Source organism: Podarcis cretensis, assembly GCF_951804945.1.
Source record: "Podarcis cretensis genome assembly, chromosome: 7".
NCBI classification, from domain to species: Eukaryota; Metazoa; Chordata; class Lepidosauria; order Squamata; family Lacertidae; genus Podarcis; species Podarcis cretensis.
Window position 1 is genome coordinate 94,299,797 of NC_137176.1, and position 7,027 is coordinate 94,306,823.

Below are 7,027 nucleotides of genomic sequence, written 5' to 3' on the forward strand. Positions count from 1 at the left end.
CTTTTAAGGCCTGTTTTAAAGCTCATGGGCCCTTCCTCATACATTGCCTGTCTCTGTTGCCCCCTGGGCTGATGGGTCTGGACAGCCGAACCTGTGAGCAGAGGCCCTCTGAGGTCAAGTTCAAGCCCCAAAGCTAAAAGTCAACAGTTCTTAAAACTGAGTTGGAATAAAGCAGGCAGTCAACGTAACCAGTGCAGTATAAGGTCATGAGAGTGGTTAGGGCAGGGGTAGCCAACGTGGTGCCCTCCAGATGTTGTTGGACTACAACTCCCATCAGCCCATGAGCATGGCCATTGGTCAAGGAAGGTGGGAACTGTATTCCAACAACATCTGGAGGGCACCACAATGGCTACCCCTATGTTAGGCAACTTCTTGAAGAACTATAATTCCCAGCACCCTGGGGGAAGCCATGACTGTCCAAGTGGTATAATGCAGTGTTTCCCAACCTTGGGCCTCCAGCTGTTTTTGAACTACAATTCCCATCATCCCTGACCACTGGTCTTGCTAGCTAGGGATGATGGGAGTTGTAGTCCAAAAACACCTGGAGGCCCAAGGTTGGGAAACACTGGTATAATGGGGCTTGAGATGCCTGGTGGGGCTGTGACCTCGGTGTTCTAGGATCCAAATGTCATATGACCCCCAGCCATTTTTATAGAGGAGACCGTGGGGGTGGCAGCCATGTTAGGCTGTCCAGCAAAAACAAGGAAGGCCCTTTGGGGCTCATTAATACTAACCTGGGCTCCTTTAGGAAAATGGGCAGGACAGACTTTGAATAATAAATAAACAAAAGGAAGAAGGAGAGCCCAGCAGCTGCATCAGACCAAAGGCTCAGCTAATCTAGAAGGCTCCTCTCATGGGGGCCAGCCAAATACCCTGTGGGGAAAGCCCCTTTTAAAGGGGGAACCAGAAAATTGCAGACCAGTTAGCTTATCATCCCTTCCACAAAAATTGGCTTGAAGCATTATTAAAGATAGAATTGCCAAGCATACAGAAGAACAAGTCTTGCTCAAGCAAAGTCAGCATGGCTTCTGCAAGGGCAAACTGTGTCTCACTGATCTTTTAAAGTTCTCCAAGAGTGCCATTCAGCATATCGACCGAAGTGATTCAGATGTCACTGTGTACTTGGACTTCCACACAACTTTTGACTAACTACCGTACTTTTCTCTCTATAACACGCAGATTTTTTCTCCTAAAAAGTAAGGGGAAATGTCTGTGCGTGTTATTGAGCAAGTGTGGTCCCTGGAGCCAACCCTCCCGAGCGCAGGGGCAAAAATCAGGCAAAAATCCAATCGTGCGCGGGTCAGGGAGGAGGGAGCTCAGTGAGAGAGGAAGCTGTTGCTTTCCTGCATTCTGCCTCAGGGTCTTACTGCCCACCCTCTTCTGTTTCGGTTGCTGCTTGCTCAAACAGAACAAAGAGCAGGCAAATCCCCTCCCCTCCAAGCAAGCAGAGGGGAAAGGAAACGATCTCTCCTTCCTTCTAATTCCTCTACGTGCTTATGCAGGTGGGAGAGAGAGAGAGAGGGCTGGCTTGGGTGGCTGGTTGGGGGAAAACTTTTGCCTTCCTTTCCTCCCTCCCTTTAAACCCCTCTCCTGCATTCTTAGCCAGTTGCTTCTCTGCACACCACTCTCGTGTTCCTTGTCCCTTCTGTGTTTTTCCTTCCCTCCCCACTTGAAACGTGGTTACAAAGCACGAATCCACATGGATCCTCAGGATCTTTGCATTGGGTCACCCCAAATTCACCATCAGATCACATTACATGTCCATGGCTACAGCCTGCACCAAAAAAATCACGCACCCACTGTTGCCCAGGGCTGCAGTGGTGCAAAAACGTGGTTACAAAGCATAGATCCACATAGATCCTCAGGATTTTTGCATTGGGTCACCCCAAATTCACCATCAGATCACATGTCTGTGGCCACAGCATGAGGCACAAAAATGATACATCCACTGTTTCTTCAGAATTTCCCCCCCTTGTTTTCCTCTAAAAACGATGAGCGTGTTATGGTCAGGTGCGTGTTATAGAGCGAAAAATACGGTACTTCACCAGCCACAGACTCCTGAGTAAGCTTAGCAGGCATGGAATAAGAGGAGAGATCCTCTTGGGCGTGAATAATTGGTTAAGAAACAAGAAACAAGAAGCAAAGAATAGGAATAAATGGACAGGTCTCCAAGTGGATATAGAAAGTGGAGTCCCCCAAGGATCTGTATTGGGGCCTGTGCTTTTTAACATGCTCATAAAATATCTAGAGACAGGGCTAGGCGATGAGGTGCCCACGTTTGCTGATGACACTAAATTGTTCATGGTCATTAAAACAAAAAGAGACTGAGAAGAGTGCCAAAAGGACCTCTCCAAACACTTCTGGGCATAGGTCTGTGCTTTAAAGCTCTGCGTCTGAGCACCATTTTTGCTTTCTCTGTGAAAATACCCTCTTGACCACCGAATCAGAGCAAACAGCAAGTCACAGAAATGTGTGGCTGAGCCCTGAGCTCATGGGAGGTAAAATGACAAGTGTAAAGTGATGCATGTTGGGGCAAAAAATCTTAATTGCACCTATATGCTCCTGAGGTCTGAACTGGTGGCAGCAAACCAGGAATGAGACCTTGGGATCGCAGGGGGTAGCTTGATGAAGACACCAACTCAGTGTGTGGGTTCCGTAAAGGTAAAGGGACCCCTGACCATTAGGTCCAGTAGTGACCAACTCTGGGGTTGCGGCGCTCATCTCACTTTATTGGCCGAGGGAGCCGGTGTACAGCTTCTGGGTCATGTGGCTAGCATGACAAAGCCACTTCTGGCAAACCAGAGCAGCGCACGGAAACGCCGTTTACCTTCCTGCCGGAGTGGTACCTAAATGGATTATTAGGAAAAGAACTGAAACTCATTATGCCAATATCATAATGCAAAGCTATGGTGCAACTGCATTGGGACTATCATGTACGGTTCTGATCAGCTCGCCTGATCAGGGAAGGGCAACCAAAATGATTTAAGGGATGGAGCAACTGAGGAAAGTGTACATCATCTGGGGCTTTTCAGTTCAGAGAAAAAGTAAGTAAAATGGGACATGCTATAAATGTTTAAATGACACATGACCTGGGGAAATTGGACAAAGAGAAGTGTTCCCTCGCTCTCAGTCTGGGGCAAGCACATGAAGAAGAAAGTTAGAATTGACTGTCAGCCATGTACTGATGACACTTTAGCAGCTAAATTTTAAGCTAAACCTCTGGAGGACTTTCCCCTGTGGTCTCACACACAGATGCCAAAAGTCATGTGGGACAGGATAGAGCCCCAAAGGCCTAAAACCATGGTGTGGGGCAGGCTTCTCCCAACACCACCTTCTGGTCCAGCCTGCAGAAATGGCCGGAACATGACAGTGGACCTCCCATGGGCCAGTGATTCATCTCCCGGGAAGAGTTGGGCAGGGGGAGCATCATCCAAGAGGGACTGAGCCGGGAGCTGCTGTCTCTTCCGTCCCTCACCCAACCACAGCCCTGATAGAGAAGAGAAGCTTCCTGCCCAGGCTGGGGGGGGGGGTCCCTCTGCCCACTCCATCCCAGAAAGGCAGAGGCAGCAGCAACCAGCCAGGAAGCCCACAGCCAGTGTCTGCAATGGGGAAGCCAAGCTCCCATTGACCCACGGCTGCCACAGGGCAGTGACTGGGTCCCACCAGCTCCTGACGTGTTGTTGGCCTCTCACCCCCGCCTTAGGGCCAAGAGCTACCATTTCATACTGTGGGATGACTCTGTCAGAACCGGGACCTTGGAGGCAGAGGAAATCCAGACATTGGGCAAGGATCAGCCCTGGCAAGCAGCCTGGCAGGGGCCACAGAGACTGCAGACTTCCACGGAGGCCTTAAGTGCCTTCCTCCTGAGGGTTACACCTGGTGGAGTCCACAGCGCAAGGTGCCTGGATGGAGGAAGAGGCAGCAGAGATCACCACCTGTACCCCAAACCATCTTCCTCTCCTGGGCTCATGAGGGAGGCCTTCCCTTCCTGATTCAGCTCTATGGGCTTCTCAAGCCTCAGACTGGCACCTGAGCAGTGAGTGTCGGGGCAACAGGGGAGTGAACTGGGGAGGGCCGGGCAATGGCTGGGTTTCAACATTGTGATCTATCACCGTCTATCAACATTGCAATATGCCAATGCATCACAGTGTCTGAAATAAGGATGGAACCATGTAGAGGCAAACTGAGAAACCAGGGATAGAAGATGGAGGAAATATGGAGGGAGGCAGGAGGAAGAAAGTGGGGTGCCACAAGAGTCGGGAGACAGACACACCGGATCCAGTCAAACAGAATCTCGTGGAATGATGAAACTATTTGAACACACAACCACCGTCAAATGCTATTGGCTGAACCTTAAAGATCCACTGCACAGATGATGGCAATTTTTAAATAATTGTATTTCAGGTGCTCTCTGTCCCTCTCCACCCTGAGGCATTGAAAAATGGGCAAAGATTGATTTCAAGTTTTGCATTGGGGGGGGGGGGAGACATTGGTTGTCACTGAAAGGAGCTTTGCAGCACTGGCATGAGGGAAAACATGGCTCAGAGGCATGGAGAGTTACAGAACCTCATAATCTGCTTCACTGAATCACAGGTTGCCTCTTTGTCCACACAGCTCTTCTGTGGTTTCTTGATGGTTTTCCTGTCATTCTGTGCAAAATTCACAAAGCTCCTTGATAATCCATGCCTTGAAACAATGTTGTTGTGGAAGGTTCAGTCCCCAAAGGCATATCCAAGTACGAGAGGCAATGGGGAAACCCAGCCAGGTGGGCAGGGTATAAATAAGAAATTAATAAGAATAATAAGAATGAATATTGTTACTATTATTATGACTCCACCTGAAATCCTGGAAAGCTGCTGCCAGGACGTGTGGGCAACACTGAGCTGGAGGAACCAAGGGTCTGACTCGCTGCCAGAGCAAGCCCTGAAGGGTCTCTACCTGCAGGCTGTGAACCCAGAAACTGCTGCGCAGAGGCACTTACTGCCTCCTGCTGTGGAGAGAAATCATAAAGTTGGAAGGGACCCCCAAGAGTCAGGAATCGTGGCCTCAGGAGCTGGGAGCCATCAGTGGCCGGATCCTCTGTGAACTTGTCTGCTTGCCTTTAACGCCATCCAAGTTGGTGACCATCATCGCTACCTCTGGGAGAGAAGGCCTTTGCTTCACCCTTCTGCCCTGTGGCAAGAAGGGCTTTCTTTCCTCTGCCCTGAATCTCCCAACATTCAGCTTCACTGGATGATCCTGTGGGGCTCCAGTCTTACACAAGAGGTGGAAAGCCCTGCTGACATGCCCCACCCCAAGCCGAGACTCCAATGGGGGGCAGTTTCTGGGTTGGGTTGTGGCAGCTGAGGCCACATTAAACTCAAGAACCTCTGAGGTGGCCTGACCCCTTTCACCTCTTGGCACTGGCTCTCCTCTGCCACACCACGTCCCAATGTCACCGTGCTGGAGGCTCAGCATGTGGCTGGTCAAGGAGAAGCGTCCAGCCAGGGAGGCAGGACCAGTTCCCAGAACCTGGCTGCAGGTTCAAGGGGTCCATGGGCAATGTGTCCTCTCTTGGGCCGGCTCCAGATCTAACCACCCTTTAAAATTCCCATGATGCCCCAGCGTGATGTTAGGTCAGGGGCATTGTGGGAAATTAAATGGGGTCTAGGTGCAGCTGCCCTGAGCTGGGCCATGGAAGGAAACTTTTAAGGTGGGGTGGGGAGAATTGGGCCAGGCATCAGCAGGACACCCTCAGCTCTGGCCCCAGTGCTGGGCCCTGGCAGGATGCAAAGAAGAAGAAGACAGAAAAGAAGACAGCATCAAAGAAGCTGGGTGGTGGTGGTGGTTTATTTTTATATTTTGGCTTCAAGGGCTTATCTCACTTGTTCCTCTATCAGCAGCTCAAAAACCATCCGGTTTGAAGACTTTACGGGGTAAATCTCCTTCAAGCTGAACTGCAGTGGGCTAATATAACAATAAACCACCACTCTTTCCAGCATCTCTGAAAACATTTCTCTCTCTCTTTGGTTTACATTATTGGACACTTCCTGCTTCCCACCAGCAACCCAAGGATGCTAGAAGCTGACAGCAGCCCTACCAGTTTCCCCGTCCCAAACTGGGCCGTGATGTGGGCAGTAGGCCAGGGGGTGTCCCAAACTCCACCAATGCAACAGAAAATGGAAAGAAGCCCAGCCGGCCCAGAGGGAAGAAGCAAGCTGCCAGATGTGGGCAGGGTGCCCCCCAGCGGCCATGCGGCAGACACAGACTCAGCCTCCTCAGCATGGCCTGGACCCCTCAGTGCAGGATTCAACCATGAAGAAGCCCCCTTGTCACCTGCTCTCCCTTCACCTGAGCACCAGCCACCTCAGCACCCAAAGAGGGGTGTCTTCATGCCCAGCTCTTGGTGGGCACCAGAGACAGAGGAATTTCAGTGGTGCCACCCTCTTCTGGCTTTTCAAAGAGCTTTGAGGACCCATCTGCCTCAATCTGCTTTTAGCTGAGATGGCAATTTGTCTGCTGGTTTGAAACTGTATTTTGGCATGAAATTAAGGGGTTTTGTTGAAATTGTAAACTGCTTAGAGGTTTTACTACAGTTAAGTGGTATATATGATTTTGTTAATTGAATAAATCAAAACCGATAGTGTGTTTTTACTGAGTTTTAGCCTCCTTGGGAGATTTCTTTCCCTTGTAAGGAAGCCTGCTCCTTACTCCTAAGTGTCTGGGCACAGTGATTGCTCAGTGAGCAGGAAAATCATCTCTCTGCCCAGGCTCAGAGGTGCTGCCCCCTATGGTGTCCAAGTACTTGCTGGCTTCAGTAAGCCAGGGGACCCAGCAGGGGGTGCCAGCTGACCAGGATCTGGCCCTGAAAGAGGGCGAGGAGGAACTCTGCACCAGGCCCTCCTTCTCTGCCACCACTGCACCCAGGTCACGTCACCCACGTTTTAGAATCGAGTGCCTACTGTATGTACATATGTATGTGCAAATGTGCATCTATCTCTATACATACTGTATGCAGATATGTGTCAGCTGGAGCAGCCACACCTGG